Consider the following 23,345-nt stretch of genomic DNA (forward strand, 5'->3'; position numbering starts at 1 on the left):
AGCATTTACCCAACTAGAAATAAATAGGCTTTGTTTTTCTTTTTTTTTAATGCTCACTTTTACTGACCACCAAGATGTGTGTCATTTAATGGCTTTGACCTCCTTGCTACCTACCACATTTAAACTGGGTATGTTATACAAATCATCTTACTATTAACCCTTGTTGTTTGAAATCGAGTTCATCCTGACCCACCCAGTTTAAGTAACATGGATATAAAGGTTGTTTTTTTTTTTTTATCTTCTAAAGACTCCTCCACAATTTCTTTTTCCACTGAAACTAGATTTTATCCCTATTTCCTGAAGAGTAATGAGGTTACAAGGTACTTATCTCACAAAGACAACTGAGGGGCTCTCTTGGCCCCAAATTTGATTCTTGACGAGGATAAAGCAGGTCCTAGCCAGATGAATGCTGACACAGCTCCAGGACTGGACCAGAAATTGAGCAAATGTCAACTAGAGAAGTACAGAGGCTAATCTTAAGGTCAGGGTAGTAGAGATGAAGATATTCTTTGGATTTTTTGTTGTTGCTGTTGTTTTGGGGTTTGTTTTTTTTATATTTTGTTTTTTGTTTCTATTTTGTTATAAAAGAAAACTAGTGGTAATATAGATAATAAATTGTCTCTTCAGTGTCTTCACTATGGTGATTGAATCTCTGGGTCCCCAACCCCAGAAGAGACTCGAGACCTCTGTGATCACCATTCATCATCTATCTATTGGTGTAGTAATGATTTCCAAGACTCTATACATAGTACGAATTTTAATGAATGCTAAATTTAAAAGTTCACAGTGTAAACTTAACAACTCAACTAACCAGAATGGAGTGCCTAGCTGCCCTATATAGGAAGAGTTAGGAGGCGAGCATCTGAAGCAAAAAGAAGCGTTTCTAACCCCATAATGGTAATGAATAAGAAAGCTCAAATAGCTCTCTCTTTACAACTCGACAATAGAAGAGTTCATGCTCTAACAGAGTAATTTTGCATGTGTCTTCCAGTTGCCAGACTGCATTCTCCTTACAGGGCCAGTGGACCACACTGTTCCTTCACCCCTCCATTGCATAGCACAGGGTCCGTCCGGCACTGTCTTGGCCAGGTTCTGACTGGAATGACTTGAGTTCTAGAACGTGTCTCGAAAGCTGTTCCCACTGCAAGTGCGAGTGCATCAAGAGTGGGAAGAGAACCAAGAGGTGAAGCTCTCAAAAGCCTCCTATAATTAGTGTAATTTGACAAAAGCATCCAGTAATTAGTGTAATTTGAGGTTATTCATCTTGCCAGTATACTGATTTAAAAAAAAAAAAAAAGTCCAGCCTTTGTGGGTAGACCTATCTGCTGACCACCAACTGTTCAAAATGACCCAAAAAGAGAACCAAAGGGTCATATTTAAAACTGAGGATTCAAGTTTCAGAACACAAATTTCTACAGAATTTCTTTTGGTACTTTTAAAGGAAAATACTCCAACATTTGATGTTAACCCAAATTCAAAAACTCCCAAAGGGGACTAGGCCCAGCACCCTACGACATTTGACTTAAGATACTATGACTCCCCACTAGTTCACATAACCATGAAAGTTTTCCTTCAAATTTATGAATCAAGCCTTTAGTGTTAACAGTGAGAGAACATTTTATGAATATAGCCTCCCTATTATCTCAGTTCATGACATTTTACAAAGCAATTATTGTCAGACATATCATAACATAATTGAGATTCTGAATATGGAAATGAGAGGTGATAGGAGGAGCAAAGTTACTTTAAAAATCCAAAGGACGTTTTATTTGAAAATTAAATTTTAAATATAATGAAGTGGATATAGAAATTGATTGAAAATGTAATTGAGAAAATCTTTGTTTCTGTAAGGAACATCGATAGGAAGGTCAGCTCTGACACTCCTCTTTAGACAGGAAGGCTCTTCCATGAACGAAAGCTTAAAAGATGATTCTCCAAAATGCGTCAAACTCAGGAACTCAGGACTTGAAGAAGCAACAATGAATTCTTCCAGTAAGAACACTGATTCAACCAGTGAGTATTTGACATTGGGTGTTCTCTCTCTCTCTCTCTCTCTCTCTCTCTCTCTCTCTCTCTCTCTCTCTCCCCCTACCTCTCCCTCCCTCCTCCATCTCCTTTTCCTTCTCCCTCTCCCTCTGTGTATGTCTCCCTTCTGTATTCACATAGATATGCATATGTACATATGCAGAGATAGGTAGGACATGGCTCAATTGTAGAGTGTCAGCTTAGCGTGTGTAAGGCATGTTTTAATCTCCGGCCCCTTAAAAACATAACTGCTAGATACTCCAGAAATTTTACATTTGTATACTTATGTATATGGCTTCTAAGAGGCATTCCCTTCACAGATGTTAGCATAACCAAAACTGAGACAGCAAAGGCATGTGCCAACATGCACGGCCAATGAAAATAAGCCAGCACCCTCCACTAGGGTACCTTATTCTTCTCCTTTTAAATTTAGATATGTGTAGCTACAAACAGAAAAACAAAGCAGTGAGGTTACACACTCTAGCTATCCCTCAGTGTTGTTTCAGTTTCTTACTCAGAGCCACAAAAGTAACAAAAGTGACAAACCTTTGCCAATTGATAGTACAATTATTCTCTTTCTAATTCTCACTTGCCTAGTTGTGGCCTTATAATTAAGTTCAGACCAAAGAACCTGCGTTTTAAAAACTGAATCACCATGGCATTTTATTTATGTCTTTGGACCCTAGACAATTATATAAAAGATGGAAAAAAAGAGAGAGTACAGCCTTAAGATATTAAAAAATATCAAAGAAAGAGGGTAAAGACTTAGTGATTTGTTTTGATTCTTCAGATCATATGCAGATGGTGAAGTCACGAGGCGTGCGTGAATTCTGAGGTTTCTGAGCATTTGAAATGACTCGGCCAGCCGCTGGAGATTTACTCAAAAAAACTCCCTTTTCTTCCTTTACAGAGAGATTTTTGAACTTAGAATTTAAAAAGTGATTGTTCATTATCCAAGTCCTTTTAAGAGAAAAATAAAAAGGGTGGGCAGCACTCTAAAGGAAGAATACTTCATTGCTGGGATGGGAGACAAAATTGATGACTTTCCCACTGCTTCTGTGGCCAGTTTGGCCCCCTCCCCGCCCCCCCTCCTCCAGAGATTAAAACATGCCTGAATTAGAGTAGGCATTTCCTTCCTTCCGTGCGGTGCCAGTTCTCAGAGGAAAACATCCATTTCAGTCTTTGATTCTTGTAGCCCAGAGACAGCAATGAAAGAGCCTGCTGCTTCCTGGAGTATAAGGATTTCATTTGGGGGCTGCAGAGCAGGAAGGAGAGTTTCAAGGGTGTGTGCATCCAGCGTGGGTGTGAGAATGATTTTCCCCAGAGCTCTTATTTGGTCTGGAGCCCAGAGTAAACCATTCAGCCACCTCAAATTGTAGTGCCACTGACTGCCTATTCTCACTGTGGCTCCATGAGGAATGTCTTGGAAACCAAAGCGGTCTTCCATTTCTTCCCCACAAGAGGATTAAGTGATGCACCACTCTTAGGGTGGGCATGGTATCGTATGTCTAGAATCCTGATGCTAGGGAGTCTGAAGCAGCAGAATGATGACTTCAAGGTCAGTCTAGACAACATAGTAAGACTGTGTCTCACAGAGAGAGGGGGTGGGAGGGAAAAGGAAGGAAGGAAGGAAAGAGAGAGAAAGAGAGAGAGAGAGAGAGAGAGAGAAAGAGAGAAAGAGAGAAAGAGAGAAAGAGAGAAAGAAAGAAAGAGAGAAAGAAAGAAAGAAAGAAAGAAAGAAAGAAAGAAAGAGCCCTTCAGTAAGCTGAAATGAGAATCATCTTCCCACAGAAGCCAAGAGTTGGGAGTATATATTGATATTGTCCTGTATTGCCAGATACAAAAGTGCCTGAAATCTTTAGGCATAAAACCTACTTCCAAATTCTGAGAGGATGAGGTTTATCTTGGAGGAGACAAAGTCTGTTCAGTCATGGAATATTCAAGAAGAAAGCCCAACTTGATTCATTGTTATCCAAAAATATTTTTCTCTTGCTGTTCATCTTCATGTTGTAACAGAATGAAGCACATAAATAAATCAGTGCAGGTTCCTTGAGACCCAAAATCCCTGTCGTTGTTTCTCACTGAGACATGTGAGTTGAAAACATACAAAGAAGATTTAGCCAAGCCTGTGGTGGCCAGCTGTCACAGTTTGTCTGGAACCAAGTCACTCTCTACATGAGGGACTTTTGATGCTAAACTAAGGCATGCATGGAAAGCCTGGGACACCTCATCATCTTGGGATAGTCTGGATGTGCACAGTACCTAAAACTATCAAGTACTTTGCCACGTTCAACAGTTATAACTTTAAGCTTATCTGGGAATTAGTGAAATGAATGAGAAGCTTTGTTTAGTGGAATGCTGCAGAAAATCTATACAAACAAATGTCCATAGGCTTAACAGATGGTGCAATGGTCTGTCTTGCTGTTTACTGCTCCTTAGGAAGATTTCAGTTTAGCTCACAGGTCACAGGTCAAGTGGCACAACTACCTATAATTCCATCTGTAGGGGATCCAACCTGTTCTTCTGGCATCTTGGGTCTCTGAGAGAGAGTCAGAGAGAGAGAGTCAGAGACAGAGAGACAGAGAGAGAATATACACAAACATACACAAAATAAGAAATATGAATTGAAAACTATGTGTTTTGGGGACAGGGTTACTGTACTCAGGATAATATTCTTAATATTTACCCATTTACCTGCAAAATATAGGATGTCTTTGTTCTTAATAGCTAAATAGCATTCCATTGTATAGATGTACTACATTTTCTTTATCCACTCTTCAGTTGAGGGACATGTAGGTTTCCAGTTACGGGCTATTATGAACAAAGCTACGATGAGCACGTGTCTTTGTGGGATGGTGGAACGTCTTTTGCATATATGATCAGGAGTGGTATAGCTGGTTCTTGATGTAGAACTATTCTCAGTTTTCTGATTTTGGAAATGCCAAATTGATTTCCAAAGTAGTTGTACAAGTTTGCACTCCTACCAGCAACGGGGTACCAATTCCTGACACTGTTAATGATACCTTTTTATGCTTGCAGACAAGAACCTAGCATGTTTTCCTCTGAGAGGCTCTACCCAGCAGCTGACTCAGACAGATGCAGAAACCCACAGCCAAACAGTGGCTAGAGCTTGGGGTCTCTTAGGGAAGAATAGGAGGAAGGATTGCAGCCTCTGGGGGATAGGAACTCCACAGGAAGACCAACAGAGTCGACTAACCTGGACTTTTGTGGCTCTCAGAGTCTGAACCACCAACCAAAGAACATACATGGGCTGGACCTAGGCTTCCCCACACATATGTAACAGATGTACAGCTTGGTCTTCATTGGGTCCCTTACAACTGGAGCAGGAGCTATCCCAAAAGCTGTTGCCTGTCTGGGGTTTGTTCTTCTAGCTGGGCTGCCTTGTCTGGCCTCAGTGGAAGAGTACGTGCCTCACCTTCAAGACTTGAAAGGAGGGAGGAGAGAATCAATACACATACTACCACCTACAACAAACATAACAGTAACTAACAATCATCTGACTTTAATATCTCTCAATATCAGCAGACTCAACTCCCCAATAAAAAGACATAAGCTAACAGACTGGATATGCAAGCAGGATCCAGAATTTTGCTGCATACAAAAAAATATACCTCAATGACAAAGACAGACTCTACCTCAGAGTAAAAGGCAGGAAAAAAAGTCTTCCAAGCAAACGGTCCCAAGAAACAAGCAAGAGTCGGCATTCTAGTATTCAATAAAATAGGCTTTCAACCAAAAGTTATTAAGCAAGATGAAGAGGGACATTTCATATTCATCATGGGAAAAATTCACCAAGAAAAAGATTCAATTCTGAACATGAATACCCCAAATGCAAGGATACCCACATCCATAAAAGAAATTTTACTAAAGCTCAAAACACACATTGAATCCCACAAAATAATAGTGGTAGACTTCAATACCCCACTCTCACCAATGGACATGTCATTGAGACAGAAACTAAACATAGATACAGTGAAACTAATAGAGGATATGAACCAAATATATTTAACAGATATCTCAGCACCTCATGGTACCTCTCTACTCAATAATAACTTGGTCATGAAATGGAGAAAGAAAGAAACTAAAAACTTCCTGGAATTCAATGAAAATGGTGAGACAGCATACCCAAATTTATGGGACACAATGAAAGCAGTGCTACGAGGAAAATGAATAGCACTAAGTACCCTCCTAAAGAAATTGAAGAGCTCCTTCACTAGCAATATAATACCATACCTGAAAGCCTTAGAACAAAAGAAGCAAACACACTCAAGAGTAGTAGAGGGCAGAAAATAGTCAAACTCATGGCTAAAATCAACCAAATAGAAACAAAGAGAACTATACAAAGAATCAAGAAAACCAACAGTTAGTTCTTTGAGAAAAATCAACAAGATAGCTAAACCCCTAGTCAAACTAACTAAAGGGCACAGAGACAGTATCTCAATTAACAAAATCAGAAATAAAAGGTGAGACAAAGCAACAAAAACTGAGGAACTTTTAAAAAATCAGTAGTTCCTACTACAAAAGTCTCTAGTCAACAAAACAAGAAAACCTCGATGAAATGGTTGATTTTTCTAGACAGATACAAGGTACCAAGTTAAATCAAGAGTGGATAAACTACCCAAACAAGTCCATATCCCCTAAAAAATATTAAAGTCATTTTAAAAAATTCCAAAAAATAAAAAAAAAAACAGGGCCAGATGGCCTTAGTGCAATATTTTACCAGACCTTCAAGGAAGAGTTAATACCAATACTCCTCAAAAACAGAAACAGAAGGAACATTACCTAATTCATTCTATAAAATCACAATTACTCTGACACCTAAACTACACCCAACAAAGAAAATTTCAACCCAATTTCCCTTATGAATATTGATGTAAAAATACTCAATTAAATTCTACCAAACCAAATCAAAGAACACATCAAAACCATTATTCACCACCATCAAGTAGGTTTCATGCCATGGATGCAAGCTTGGTTCAGTATATGAAAATTCATTAACATAATTTACTATATAAACAAATTCAAAGAAAAAAGCCACATGGTTGTCTCATTAGATGCTGAGAAAGCATTTGACAAAATACAACACCCCTTCATGTTAAAAGTATTGGAGAGATCAAGAATTCAAATCCCATACCTAAACATGAAAAAAACAATATCCAGCAAACCAACAACAAATATTAGGTTAAATGGAGAGATACTTAAAGCAATCCCACTAAAATCAGGGACTAGACAAAGCTGTCCACTCTCTCCCTGCTTATTCGATATAGTACTCGAAGTCTCAGCCAGAGCAATCAGACAACAAAAGGGGGTCAAATGGATACAACTTGGAAAGAAAGAAACCAAATTATCACTATTTGAAGATGATATATACTATACTTAAGTCACCCCAAAAATTCCACCTAAGCTTGGCTGTCCTGGACCTTGAACTCAGAAATCTGCATGCCTGTCTCCTGGGATTAAAAGTGTGTACCACCTTACCTGAACTTAAGCTTTTCTTCACCTACAACTTGTTCTATCTGTCCCAGACTAGCCTTGAGCTCAGAGGTCTGCTTGGCTTTATCTCCTGGGATTAAATGTGTCTACCACCATGCCTGGATCAAAATTTAACTGAATAGGATCTTGCCCCAAAGCCCCACTCCCTAAACTTTCCACTCCCTAATTTAATTTAATATTCATGAACACAGAATTTAGCTCCATTTCCCTTCCTGGTGCTCTTTTAATACTCGACCTATATATTTTATATTTTTCCTTTCTAAGTTTGCTATGCTTATTCAAAATACTCTTCAGGACACTTAACTAGAAAGTTAAGTCTCATGATGGGTGTTTCTGAGACTTTCTTTGTCAATGCAATTAATCTGAGTCTCTTCATCTTAGCCTCAGACAGACTCTTCAGGCAAGGGCTAAAACCAGTTATACTCTTCACAAAAATCCCACAAGAACAGTCTCTAGGCCAAATATTGAAATTCTCCACTGAAATCTCTTGGGCCAGGTCTTCACAATTCAAATCACTCTCAGAAACAAATTCTTCCCTATTCATATGAGGATAACCCATTAAGCCCCATTTAAAGCATTCTTCTAGTTTCCAAATCCAAAGTCCCAAAATCCACATACTTCCAAACAAAAAACATGGTAAGGCCTATCACAGCAATAACCCAATCCCTGGTACCAACTTGTGTCTTAATTAAGGTTTTACTATTGATGATGCCCTCACTGCCATGGTACCGAGAACCAGGCGTAGGCCTGGGGGGATTTAAGAAAAAATACAGATTCGAGTCATTTGTGCTAAGAGAATGCCAATGCTTTACTGATGTTATAGTATATATACCCCAACTGGGTGGGAAAACCCCTGGAAGCACAATGGAGAAACAAGTTTACATTCTCAGCAGAAAAACAGGAACTAAAACCAGGGACTGACTTCAAAGGTGTTACTGCCCAGGTGTTACTGCCCATAGGCCAAACAGCAAGGCCAGGAAGTACCTTTCTAAAGAACAAAGCCTTTCACATGTGTCAGCAAGGCTCAGCAGGGGATAAACACTGATGGGGCGCAGGAAGGTCCGACAAGTCCCTCTGTTTTATTTTTTTAATGTAGTGCCTGTCTTGGGTCACTTTGGGAAAATCACTCCCCTTGTCCGTCTTTGGGAATCTCTGCCAGTCTCAGAGCCCCTTTGGTCACAAAGAGTTGCCCGTCTTTGGCTAACTACTTCTCGTAAAGGCTGAGCCAGATTTGGACAAAGGGATTGTCTCCAGCCAAGGAGAGCAACACCTGCTTAGTCACTGCCTGGGACTGGGAATGCTGTCTGTGCATGTGATAAGAAGCAAAAGGCAAACTACTGCAGCATGGAGAGCCAAAACCCCGAGGGTCACTGTAAGGTTTTACACAAACGTGAAAATAGGAGAACAGGAAGCCATAAGAGATCAAACTGTTCCTGTAAAATCTCTGACTGAAGATTTAGATTTAGAATTCCCAATTGTCAGCAACTTCTCCTGAAAGTTTATCCACTTCGCTTGCCTTAACAATAGATTGGGAGAGGGCAATCCCAGACACTGCAGCTGCAGTGGCCACAGTGGCAATGGCTGCTACAATAGCAGTGATAATGTAAAAGTCTCTCCCATGACAGTTCAGGATCAGCTGACCCTCTCCTGAATGACTGACAGGCAGTGGAACTAAGCCAGGGCAGAGTTCTCTGGTTCCCAGCAGCTTCACATAGATGGCATTCCTGCAAAGAATAGACTATCTCTAGTATTAGTACCATTCGGGTAACACAAAGATCATCAATCCATTGTTCCAAATGCATAAATCTTCTTGAATACTCAAAACATTAACATTTTTGTTAAATGATTAACAAAAGTAACCGTAGTAACTTCTTGGGTCAAAGTAATGGTGCTATTAATTAAATAGCTATACCACTCTACCAGCAATAATCAAACCCACTATTCTATTGCTTCTGCTTAAAACCTGACTCACTTCTTCCAGTATTTGCAAGCCTTTTTCAGAATACCAAGGTCCTATAATACTCACAAGCAATAAAACAAAAGCTGGTACATGCCAGATTTCAATACAGTAACAAAATTATTAGAAAGTATACAATCAATATAACTTACATTAAATACTGTAGAAGAAACAGAAATAATTTTAACATGACCAATTAATAAAAGATTAGGAGTTTAAACACACACACTAACATTTGTTCAAAATCCAGATCCTGTATCAATTTTATCCACTGTAAGTGTAACTTCATATAAGACAATTGTGAATTTTTAAATATCTCTTAAAATGTCCAGAACCAATCTTCCAAGTGAAAACTGTTATTTCCAATATTGGATTGACCAGTCTATGATTGAATCAGAATAACTTGTCACATTAAAGGAAAGAAAAGAGTCATACTTCTCTTTGATTTTCTGAAGGCATTTTCCACATTCTCCATGTTCTCTGTCCCACAGGGTCTAAAAGTTTGAAGTAAGGCAGCTTGTCCGAACTGGGATATAGGCAAGCAAAGATGGGTCAGGAACATACGTCCAAAACAGCTTCCCAGTTACCATTGTCGGGGCACTCAGCAAGCTCAGAGGTCAACATTCTTTGTCCCAGCATCAGCATGTCTCACCAGCCACTCTGGCAGCTAGCACACTTCTGCAACATCCTGCATAAAAAACACAAATATGCCCTCTTCCTCATATTAAATACCTGAACATGATCATGCAATATGTCAGTTTAGTGGATCCTTCCATTTCACCTAGGCATAAGTATGCCTAGTTGCAGGGTGCCATAGACACTCAGAGAGTTCCTTGGTATCCAAATTTTAAAATTTAAAATAAAAAGAGCATTATTTAAATAGTTGTGTTGTATACAGGGATATAACTCCCCCTTTTTATTTATGAATATATTGTTTTAAAGTTTTATAATACCTGTTTTATAAGACCTTGCCTTTGAGAATTATAAGGTATATCAATAATATGGTAATTGTCAAATATCATTAGGCTGTAACCCTCTTGGGTTAACTCCCAAATTGGGAGAGGAAATAAATGGGGCACACTGGGAACATTAACTGACTTTTTGGGCTGCTTGTTCTTTAGTTACTCCATTGTGAAACCTCAAAGAATTAGCATTAACATGAAAATTTCTATGCATCTATAAAGCTTTATCATAGGCAGTACTAATTTTAACATGTAATAACACTGAGACTGAGTACAAGAATCAGCCAACTAATTGCCTTGTGCTACGGAGCCAGGTAACATGGAATGTCCTCTGATATGGCCTACAAAAAGAGTTTCCCAATGCTGCCATAGCAAAGCCTGTACTTGTACTAAGCAGGCACAAATGGATGAAACAGAAGCAACAAAGGCAGAAGTCTCAAGGGGTGAAATAATCTGAGACACATGTTTACTATCAATGTTTCCTGAAACATTATCAAAGCAAGTTGTAAGGCTTTCAATTCTGTCAGCTGTATAGAACAATTAGGAATTTTCATAACCTCTACCTTCCCTCTAGACACTATCATAGCACATCCATTGAGGGGGCCATCAGTAGATACTAAATGAACCTTTTGCAAAGGGGAACTAAGAATAATTTGTGTAAAAATTACTGGATGCATTTTTAAAAACTGACAAATCTTATTGTCAGGATATGGTTATCAAACTGTCTAACACAAGTGCACATTAAAATAGCCCAATCTGTAAGTCCCTGGTCTAAATATTGTAGCTGTTCCTTGGTATAGGGAGTAATAATAAGATCTGGTTCCTTGCCAAAGGTCTGTAAGCTAATTTTTTTGAGCTTTGAACAGTAATTGAGCAATGGCCTGAGGATAAGCCATCACTATTTTTTCAGGAGAAGCTTGTAAATAAACCCATATTAAAGGGCCATTCTGCAAAAAAAAAAAAAAAAAGCCACATAGGGGAATGAGCAGATATAAAAATCAAAAACAAGCTGGTTGCTGCCGCCACAGAGAGCTCGTGGGCAGCACGCCTCGAGCGAACTTGAGCCTCGGGACCACAGGTAAGACCAACTTTTCTGCTGCAAGTGACCTGCCTGGTGAACTCGGGACACACAGAGGCAGAATTCCTCTAGGACCGGGCACTTCCTGTGTTTACCGGGAGCCCCAAACCCTCGAATCCCACCCCGCAGCAGCTCTCTGCTCCCAGACAACGTGGGAGAGAGACCTCACCGCCTGATCAGGTGGGCACTCCTGAGACTGCAGAGCGGAAGAGACCACCAACACTGCCCACCCCTGCCCACATCCCTGGCCCAAGAGGAAACTGTATACGGCCTCTGGGTTCCCGCAGAGGAGGGCCCAGGAGCAGGAGGACCGCTGCGCCTGAGACACCGCCATAATCTGAAAGAACAGACCGGATAAACAGTTCTCTGCACCCAAATCCCATGGGAGGGAGAGCTAAACCTTCAGAGAGGCAGACACGCCTGGGAAACCAGAAGAGACTGCACTCTGCACACATCTTGGACGCCAGAGGAAAACACCAAACGCCATCTGGAACCCTGGTGCACAGAAGCTCCCGGAAAGGGCTGCGCAGATCTTCCTGGTTGCTGCCGCCGCAGAGAGCTCATAAGCAACACCCCACGAGCAAACTTGAGCCTCCGGACCACAGGTAAGACCAACATTTCTGCTGCAAGTGAACTGCCTGGTAAACTCAAGACACAGGCCCACAGGAACAGCTGAAGACCTGTAGAGAGGAAAAACTACACGCCCGAAAGCAGAACACTCTGTCCCCATAACAGGATGAAAGAAAACAGGAAAACAGGTCTACAGCACTGCTGACACACAGGCTTATAGGACAGTCTAGCCACTGTCACAAATAGCAGAACAAAGTAACACTAGAGATAATCTGATGGCGAGAGGCAAGCGCAGGAACCCAAGCAACAGAAACCAAGACTACATGGCACCATTGGAGCCCAATTCTCCCACCAAAACAAACATGGAATATCCAAACACACCAGAAAAGCAAGATCTAGTTTCAAAATCATATTTGATCATGATGCTGGAGGACTTCAAGAAAGACGTGAAGAACTCCCTTAGAGAACAAGTAGAAGCCTACAGAGAGGAATCACAAAAATCCCTGAAAGAATTCCAGGAAAACACAATCAAACAGTTGAAGGAATTAAAAATGGAAATAGAAGCAATCAAGAAAGAACACATGGAAACAACCCTGGATATAGAAAATCAAAAGAAGAGACAAGGAGCTGTAGATAGAAGCCTCACCAACAGAATACAAGAGATGGAAGAGAGAATCTCGGGAGCAGAAGATTCCCTATCCTACAACAGACAGAGGCCTTATATCCAAAATATACAAAGAACTCAAGAAGTTAGACCGCAGGGAGACAAATAACCCTATTAAAAAATGGGGTTCAGAGCTAAACAAAGAATTCACAGCTGAGGAATGCCGAATGGCTGAGAAACCCCTAAAGAAATGTTCAACATCTTTAGTCATAAGGGAAATGCAATTCAAAACAACCCTGAGATTTCACCTCACACCAGTGAGAATGGCTAAGATCAAAAACTCAGGTGACAGCAGATGCTGGCGAGGATGCGGAGAAAGAGGAACACTCCTCCATTGTTGGTGGGATTGCAGACTGGTAAAACCATTCTGGAAATCAGTCTGGAGGTTCCTCAGAAAATTGGACATTGAACTGCCTGAGGATCCAGCTACACCTCTCTTGGGCATATACCCAAAAGATGCCCAACATATAAAAAAGACACGTGCTCCACTATGTTCATCACAGCCTTATTTATAATAGCCAGAAGCTGAAAAGAACCCAGATGCCCTTCAACAGAGGAATGGATACAGAAAATGTGGTACATCTACACAATGGAATATTACTCAGCTATCAAAAACAATGCCTTTATGAAATTCGTAGGCAAATGGTTGGAACTGGAAAATATCATCCTGAGTGAGCTAACCCAATCACAGAAAGACACACATGGTATGCACTCATTGATAAGTGGCTATTAGCCCAAATGCTTGAATTACCCTAGATGCCTAGAACAAATGAAATTCAAGACGGATGATCAAAATGTGAATGCTTCACTCCTTCTTTAAAAGGGGAACAAGAATACCCTTGGCAGGGAATAGAGAGGCAAAGATTAAAACAGAGACTGAAGGAACACCTTCAGAGCCTGCCCCACATGTGGCCCATACATATACAGTCACCCAATTAGACAAGATGGATGAAGCAAAGAAGTGCAGACTGACAGGAGCCAGATGTAGATTGCTCCTGAGAGACACAGCCAGAATACAGCAAATACAGAGGCGAATGCCAGCAGCAAACCACTGAACTGAGAATAGGACCCCCGTTGAAGGAATCAGAGAAAGAACTGGAAGAGCTTGAAGGGGCTCGAGACCCCATATGTACAACAATACCAAGCAACCAGAGCTTCCAGGGACTAAGCCACTACCTAAAGACTATACATGGACTGACCTTGGACTCTGACCTCATAGGTAGCAATGAATATCCTAGTAAGATCACCAGTGGAAGGGGAAGCCATGGGTCCTGCTAAGACTGAACCCCCAGTGAACTAGACTGTTGGGGAGAGGGCGGCAATGGGGGGAGGGTGGGGAGGGGAACACCCATAAGGAAGGGGAGGGGGGAGGGGAATGTTTGCCTGGAAACCGGGAAAGGGAATAACACTCGAAATGTATATAAGAAATACTCAAGTTAATAAAAAGAAAATCAAAAACAAAAGAAGCCTAGAATAATCAATATAATTAAGGTAGGCCTCTTCCTAAGCCTGTTGTACTAAATTTAAGCATTCACGCACTTCTGGAGTTAATTCTCTAGGTGTATTTGAAGAGGAATCGCCTTTTAAATCTCCAAATAATGGCTTCAATTGTCCCCTGGTTAATTTTAATGTTGACCAAAGCCAATTTATATCCCCCTAATAATTTTTGAAAGTCATTTAAGGTCTTTAGTGTATCTAATATAATTTTAAGGTTTGTAGGCAAATTCCTTCTTGTAATAATTCATGTCCTAAATATTGATATGGGAAGTTCTTTTGAACTTTATCAGGAGCAATCATTGACCCTGTAGCATCCAAATCTTCTTGTAAATCAGCATATGCTGTCAACAACTCTTTTTCATCTTGAGCTGCTAATAAAATATCATCCATATAATGAACAATATATATATCTGTGGGTACTTCTGCCTCAAAGGCTAAAGCTTTTAGCCTTTTAGGGCAGAGGCTACAAACACCTGACACATAGTAGGCCATCCCCTGAGGTAACATAATCTAACGATAGCGATGAGAAGGCTCCTGAAAATTTATGGAAGGGATTCTAAAAGCAAATCTCTCACAATCTTTATCATCTAGTGGAATAGCAAAGAAACGAAAAGGTATCACATATCTAAAGCAAGAAATATGAGTAACATCTATTTGCCTCGGGGACTAACACCATTATGTGATACAGGAAGAAACTGAGGACACTGAGGATTTGTATTTACAATTTGACTTGTATATTTTTCTAGAAATATAAAATTATTTTCTCTAGCTATTACTGTTTTGACAATAAAAGGATAAGATTGTCTAATTGTTCCTATATAAGGCTTAAAATCTGCCTGGTATACAAATCTATTGTGGCATTGCCCTCCAGGCAATCCAGTCTGGTTCTTAAATGGCCTATAAAGGAAGAGTACATTCTCTTACATCCGTTGTTTTAGCATAAATAATTGCAAATTTTGAGGGTTAGCAGTATCTAAAAAGGGAAAAATTTTAATCAATTGTAAACCATAGGCTACACATTGGCTATGTGTATACAAATTGAAAGCTTGATTTTAACATTTTAAAAACAGTGGCTACAGCATGTAATTCAATAATCTGTGTTGAAGCAGGTGGACAACTCAAGAGAATAAACATGTGATCCAATCACATATACTGTCTTCTCATCTGTAAATATAGTAAGCATGTTTTCTATGATCTATATGTGTAAATTTACAAGAAACACAAAAGCATGTATAGAGGAAAATTATCAATTTTGTCTGAAAAGTTTGCACATTTCCAAATATCAGTATTTTGTAATAACCAATTTAATTGCTGTCCAGAATAAGGAATGTTTCATCAGGTTCTTTCTCAAAATGCTTCCATGACTCTATCCTACAATTTTATATTAACACAATAACAGCTTCACAATAGAATGTTTAAACTTTACTTGGAGATGAAGCAAAATAAATCTACATTAATGGTCCCTCTTGCCGAAGGACTGCTGTGGGTATAAACAACCAACAATTGATCATAGTCTATATAATTAATGTATCTGTTGTTGACATATGGCTTTCTTTACTTCCTGTAAAGCTATTCAGTCCCTCATCAGTTAATTGTCTAGGGGAATTAGGATTTGCATCTCCCTTGAGGATGTCAAACAAAGGCTTAAGTCCTCCTGTGGTAAACTTAAGGTGAGGTCTTAAGCCAGTTAACATCTCTTTAACAGCTTTCAAAAATAATTTAAAGTAAACTATCTTGAATTTTCTGTGTCACAATTTGTTCAGGATATAACTGATGTCTCAAATATTGAACAGGACATTGTCTTTGAACCTTTTCTAAAGCAACAATTACTCCAAAATTTAAATCTCACAGTTGTAAGAGCAAAGGCTTGTAGTAAAACTTCTTTAGAGGGATCAGCTAATAAAATATCTATATAATGAATAATATAAACTGGAAAATACAAAGTCCTAACTTCCTGTATTGAAGCAGTGAAAAATTTACATAATGTAGGGCTATTAGCCATTCCTTTGTAAAACTTTTCAATGATATCACTTTATGGGCTTTCTAAAATTATAAGCAAGATCACTAAATTAAAACCTTTTTACAATCACCAGGATGTAAAGAAACAGCATAAAAAATCCTCCAAATCCAAAATAATTCTATATGTATTTATTAAAATAGCAGTTGGAGTAAGCAAACAGACTGTAATGCTCTCACAAGTTTCATAGTCTCAACCCTTCAAAAATCCTGAAACAATCTCCATCTGCTTGATTTTTTTATTAATTATAAATATGTGTGAGTTACAATGTTGAGCCTGTGATCGAACTGCAAACTGTAGCCAATGGACCCTGGCAATTTAACCACAATCTTTAAGTTTCTTTTGCAACACCAGAGCACAACCACAACTTTGGAAAGCAAACCTCAACCTCCAACAAACAATCTAGTCTCTTCAAAATCAACAAGTGTATCACTCCCATGTTACAAAGTTTGGCTGTCAATTCCTGTACATGAACACACAATGGTGCAGTCTCTAATCCCTCAAAGAGATACTTCCCTAAATCCTATCTTTTATAAGTATAGTTTCTAGGATAAGAATTACATAAAATATTACCCAAGTTAGACTTATCTTTAGAGACCTGTTTCCCTGGATTGGTTTATGGCACATGTTGTCTATAATGACTCCATTCAAATTACCAGTTTTTAAGCTGACTTTCCATTACCAATGTTACAAATTTTTAACCATACCCAATAACTTAAAAGTCAATAATCTATAACCAAGACATGTAGAGCATATTTATACATTTAAAACCAATCAGAAACAAAAACGAAGTGGCTACACATATTTTAAGATTTAGACCAAACACAATTCTTACTTTTTCTAGCTGTAACTTTAAGAGGAGTACCTTGTCATCTGTTGAATCTAATAAACACAGAGATTTTTCTGAAAGAAACAACCATCAGATCCCTTACCATAGAAGCTGAGAAGGTGCTGGTCTTTTTAAAATTGGGCTTCTACAGCTGACCTAGACTCCTAACTATAGTTCAAGGCTCCAAAGGCCAATTGAGACTGAGATTGATTGATTGATTGATTGATTGATTGATTGATTGATTGATTGATTGATTTTTGAAACGAGTTAAAATTAAACCAAGGGGTAAACATCCAGCATTTAAATTTTTAACCATTTTTTTCTTTTGAACATGAAACACAAAACATTCAAACAATGAGAAACAAAAACCACAGACATAAACTGACAGACATGGACAGCTTGGTACACCAAGGACAGGCAAATAGACATAGATGGAGAGAACTAGATGATGTCCCACCAAGGGGACCCAGATGTCTAGATTTTAGCATAACTCTAAAAGAACACATATACAAAAAAACTTTACCATTACTTTATCCCTTTGTACAAAGTTTATTCACCACTGGCCTAAATCTTTTTTACTTTCCTTTGCATGTGCTTTCAATTCCTTCAGTGTCCTTCACTGTATCTCACTTACTGGGGCTCCAACATTGTGGCCCATTCATCCAATATGTTCCTTCCACTTCCCTGGCCAGCTTCCTGGAACGATCCCGTCAGGGGCTCCTCTCTTTCCCGGTCTTGGCCAGACCTCCACTTGATGGTGCCCATGCCACCACAGTACTGAGAACTGGGCATAGGCCTGGGGGATTTAAGAAAAAACTCAGACTCAGGTCATTTGTGCTAAGAGAATGCAAAAGCTTTACTGAGGTTCACAGTATATATACCACAACCATTGGATGGAAAAACCCCTGAAAGCACAATAGAGAAACAAGTTTATGTTTTTAGCAGGAAAACAGAAACTAAAACCAGGGACTGACTTCAAAGGTGGTAACACCTGGGTGGTACCATAGGCCAAACAGCAAGGTCAGGAAGTACCTTTCTAAAGAACAAAGGCTTTCACATGCATCAGCAAGGCTCAGCAGGGGGTAAACACTGAGGGGGCCCAGGAGGGTCTGACATGCTATGAACAGACATCATGACCAACTCATATAAAGGACAACATTAATTTAAGGATGGCTTACAAGTTCAGAGATTCAGTCCAGTATCATCAAGGCAGGAGCATGACAGCCTCTAAGCAGGCATGGTGCAGGCTAAGCTGAGAGTTCTAAGCCAAGCATATACAATATATAATGCATCACACTGCATAATACCTAAGACATAATCCACAGAACTCAAAAAGGTTAACAAACTGAAGGACCCACGTGAGGATGCTTCAATCCCACTTGAGTGGGAGAAGAAAGTAATAACAGGAGGCAGAGCGAGGGAGGAACCTGAGTGGGAGAAGGTAAGGGGAGGTAAAGGGGAACATGATCAGGTATTGGAGTGGGGGAGAGTGAACACAGAGGAGAAGCCCTGAGGACCAGCAAAATGAATGGAAATATGCAACCTCAGGGGATGGGAAGTGGGGGGACCCTCTAGCATATACCAGAGACATTAGAGGTGAGAGACTCTCAGAACTCAACAGGGGGGACCCTAGATGAAATGCCCAGCAGTGGAGAGAGGAAATGTATACAGCCCACCTCCAGCAGAAAGACAAGGCATCAAGTGGAGGGATGGGGTTGCCATCCCACAGTCAAAAACTCTGACACAGAATTGTTCCTGTCTAATAGAACTGCAGGGACAAAAATGGAGAAGAGCCTGAGGGAAAGGAGGTCTAGTGACTGGGATAACTTGGGATCCATCTCAAGGGGAGGCTCCAAGACCTGACACTATTTCTGATGCTATGGTGTGCTTACAGACAGAAGCCTAGTATGGCTCTCCTCTGAGAGGGTCAAAAAGAAGTTGACTGAGACAGAAGCAGATACTTACACCCAACCATTGGACCAAAGTTTGGGACCCCTGTGGTTGAATTAGGGAAAGGCTGGAAGAAGCTGAGGAAGCAATCCCATAGGAAGACCAGCAGTCTCAACTAACCTGGACCCATGAGATTTCTCAGACAATGAGCCACCAACCAGGCAGTGTACACTAGCTGGCCTAAGGCCCCTGACACATATGCAACAGAAGGCTGCCTGGTCTTTCCTCAGAGAGAAAAGATGCACCTAACCTGTGAGAGACTTGAGACTTCAGAGAGTGGGAAGCCTGGCAGGGGTTTGGTAGGGGGTGGGGATGCCCTCTTGGAGACAAGGGGAGGAGGAATGGGATGAGCAACTGTGGGAGAGCAGACCAAAGAGGGTAATGACTGGACTGTAAGAAAAATAAAAGTTAAACAAAAGAAAGAAAGAAAGAAAGAAAGAAAGAAAGAAAGAAAGAAAGAAAGAAGAAATAAATTTCCATTGTGGCTGTAGCAATTTTATTTAAAAGTCATCAAAGGCCAGTGAGATGACTCACCAGGGAAGGTGCTTGCCGCCCATCCTGATAACCTGAGTTCAATCTCCAGGACCCACATGGTAGAAAGACAGAACCAATGCCCAATAATTGTCCTCTGACCTCCATTGTGGTAGGTGTGCTCCCACACATATACACAAATAAAATAAATGTAATTTAAAAGTCATCACAATAGATATCTAGTGATTTTAAAACAAGCATACATGCTCTTAAACCCCATTAAACAATTCCTCAGTAGCTCAAACTTCCAATTTTCTCTGTGGTAATTGGAGGTTACATCTAGATAAACCTAAAACATGGTCGAATGTTAGCAGATTACATTCAGAAACTACAAATTCGAAACTTTCTCCACTTTGGTGTTGAAACAGAGTTTCACGTACCCCAGCTTGGTCTTGAACTCAGTGCATAGCCAAGGATGACTTTTTACTCCTAATCCTTTTAACTCCTAATGCTGCTATTTGCTCCCCAAGTAATAACATCATAATTGTGTGCCACCATGTCTGGTGCAAATGGAGAACTTAATCATTCACTTTGGATTACTTTTTATATAATTATATCCTAATGATCAAATTTTTATCTTGAAATGACAAGTGAATATTAAGCAGCTTTCCTACACTGTGGGATTTAATACCCTTAACAATGTAAAGTGGTGTATCACTGACCTCATTTTAATAGAGGAGGAAACTGAGGCAGAGAGGAGGGAAGAGTGGAAGTAGGAAAAGAAACAACCTGACTTACCCACTTCATTTGTTCATGACTACCCTCAATCCTGCCTTCAACAAACCGATGGAAAGGATCCAGACATGGTGTTGGGGATAACAAGGAAACACATCGGGTTTCTGGGAATAGGACGTGGTTAATTTGACCAGGTGCAACACATATAGCCTTGAGATACTGGCAAAAAAAAAAAAAAGCCCAGTGCCTCTTAGTCTTAGACTATTTTTGGTGTATTGGTGCAAACCTTAGGAAAAGAGAGAGAGAAAGAGAGGGAGAGGGAGAGGAAGAGGGAGAGAGAGACAGAGAGAGAGAGACAGAGAGAGAGAGAGAGAGAGAGAGAGAGAGAGAGGAGAGAAGAAGGAGGAAGAGGAGGAGGAGGAGGAGGAGGAGGAGGAGGAGGAGGAGGAGGAGGAGGAGGAGGAGGAGGAGGAGGAGGAGCAAAAGCCAGGTACTTACATGAGGAAAGGAAGCAGAATTAGAGATGGCAGCTCACTGTTTAAAAAAAATCTTAACTCTTAGAAAAGGAAAACTTGGTGGATTGAGAGGAAAATGTCATCATTTAATCAAGGTTGCCTTGATTAAAATTATACAGAAGCTGTCCTACCCCAATGAGATGTCCAAGTTCAGAGCAGCTTAGAAATCGGAAATTAAGGCTGGTAGCCTAGACAAGTCTGACTACAGAAAAGAACAGCCATGTTCTGAGACAAGACAGGACATCGTGGGGACTAATGAGGATGTGGGAAGAGAGGAGAAAATAACTGCTACCTGGTAGGTGACGGAAGGTTTGCCTGACACTTAGTCATATCCAGTAAAGAAAGGGCAGGATCATCTGCTGAGACAGAAGAAAATACTGAAGAGAGCTTAGCAGACGCATGGTGAATCTGTAGAAATTTCTAAGGGAATGAAAGGGTTCAACGTTTAAATAACTGAAGGCATTGACAGGCACTCCAGGGAACTCACCTGAGGCTGGGGTCCAATTGTTTCAAGTTTCTCAGTGTGCCAGGAAGTGCCTTTTGTGCATGATGGTTACTCTTCTATGTGCTGGAGGAAAAGGAGGGATAGACCCAGGATTCCAGCCTGCTGTGCAGAAGCAATGGCAGGGTGTGGCGATCAGGATGCAGAATGACTGCAGAAGTCATCAGGTCAGAATTAAACTGAAGTTCTTGTACTGAGTTTAGATCAAGCTCCTTCTTCCTGTTCCACATCTACCATTGTTCTCGTTGAAGCCTAGCATAGCCGAAGTTAAATCACAAGCCCAGGATATTTCCTAGAGAGTTCAAATACTTCACAGCATGGGAGCTTGACCTATAAACACTGCTCCTGGTGTGCAAGGAAATGAGCTTCTAAATCAGATCCTTATACCAAAACATCAGAAAACAAGAAATGTACACTAACTGCTACACTTCCTGTGGAGAAAATGGAGGGCTATGCTTCAAATTCAGAGCATTATTTGTGATACAGCTTCAGGAGGAATTTTTCTCTATCATGACCAAGAGTGTGGTCACTTTTGACAACTCTAACAAAGTAAAATCTTTCCTGGCCAGGGACAGAAACACACTTCGTTAGCTAAAAGAATCCTAGATATGGAAGATTTAAGATCATACAAGTCATTTTTTTTAATTGCCAGAAAAGAAAATGTCAACCAAAAGAGGAAATAGTTTCTGTAGAAAGACTCAGGATTAGGATTAATTCTGTTCTTCTGGCTTATAGTCTCTTGCTTCAATGTGATGTCTTTTTGTTTCCTTTCTTAAAAAATGATGTATCTGGAGCTGATTCCTAAATGTTTAAAAGTAAGCATGTTAAAGTACTTTAGAAGCCATCCAGACAGATCCAGGGAATATTCGTAGCTACTGAGGTAAGCAGGAGGTTGCAGTTTTTGTAACTTTTACATGACTGGAGACAGGATCTGTCCTAATTAGAGTTTTAGTTGATGTGAAGAGACACCATGACCACACCAACATTCATAAAGGAAAACATTTCACTGGGGCTGGCTTACACTTTCAGAGGTTTAGTCTATTATCACCACGGTGGGAAACAAGGCAGCACACAGACAGACCTGGTGCTAGAGAAGGAACTGAGAGTTCTCTATTTTGATCCTGAGGCAGCAGAAGGACACTGGGTGCCACGCTGGGAGTAACTAGAATATCTGAGACTTAAAGCCCACCCCTACAGTGACACACTTCCTCCAACAAGGCTATATCTCCTAATAGTGCCACTCCCTGTGGGTGAAGCATTCAAACACATGAGTCTACGGAGGCCATTCTTATTCAACTCACCACGGGGTCTTACAAATAAGCAACCTTACATAGGCTGAAATCCTAATCCAAATGTGTCACCTGGTTGAATAAATTATTAATCCTTTATATTTCTTTTAGGTTGATGTCTATAGGCAGGTTAGCAGTGGCACAAGTTAGGTCAGGGCCATGATTGGACAGTAAAAAGTAAGACTGAGACAAAGCTTTTGTAAGGTGGGAGAGAAGGGGAAAGAGGAGAATCAAGATGGAGACCGAAAAGGATGACCCATATCCAAGTGGTCTTGAATTGCCAAGGTAGCTGTGATGGATTTCTGTAGGCAAATCTATCTTATCTAGGTGGGCGGTTTATATCCTTATCAATTGGTTGTGAGTTCATTGTGGGGATGTATTGTGGACTGAGAATTTAACATATAAATCTGATTGATAAATTACAGTTTATTGAGTCATGGTTTCACTCATGAGTCATGGGTTGTTGGGAGTGTGAGCAGAGTCTGTGTCAGGGAGCCTGGATAGGCCAGCCCATACTGGATTTCTAGAGCCCTAAGTTTACAGGGTAGCTGGAACCAGAGAGTTCTCATCTAGCAGAGAGCCACCGGGAGAGATACTGATTAGAGATAAATTATGGTTAGTTCCATTTGTCCCCATAGGTGTCAGAACTAACTCTCCAGGGACCAGTGTGGCAAGGTGCCAGGCTGGAACAGCCCATGGACCACCTGGATCAGAGAATACTTGGTGGCATTGTGGAGCTGCTGCGATAAATTAGTGCTAATTCCTATGGC

General features: G+C 40.3%; 1 long non-coding RNA gene across 2 annotated transcripts in view; it reads right to left on the reverse strand.

Annotated features, from left to right (window-relative positions):
• Positions 1-2,667: 2,667 nt before the first annotated feature.
• LOC147998715 (uncharacterized) overlaps positions 2,668-23,345 on the reverse strand; it is a 53,632-nt gene continuing 32,954 nt past the window's right edge. The window contains exons 2-5 of one of the 2 annotated variants that reach the window (XR_015645250.1): positions 21,272-21,388; positions 17,748-17,909; positions 9,932-10,022; positions 2,668-4,564 (exon numbers count right to left, since the gene is read on the reverse strand). This is a non-coding gene — a long non-coding RNA (uncharacterized LOC147998715). Of the gene's footprint in view, positions 4,565-9,931; positions 10,023-17,747; positions 17,910-21,271; positions 22,532-23,345 lie in introns of those variants that run through there. The other variant, XR_015645251.1, reaches the window with a different exon arrangement.

The sequence above is a fragment of the Rattus norvegicus genome, chromosome 20 (assembly GCF_021556685.1).
Source record: "Rattus norvegicus strain SHRSP/BbbUtx chromosome 20, alternate assembly SHRSP_T2T, whole genome shotgun sequence".
NCBI classification, from domain to species: Eukaryota; Metazoa; Chordata; class Mammalia; order Rodentia; family Muridae; genus Rattus; species Rattus norvegicus.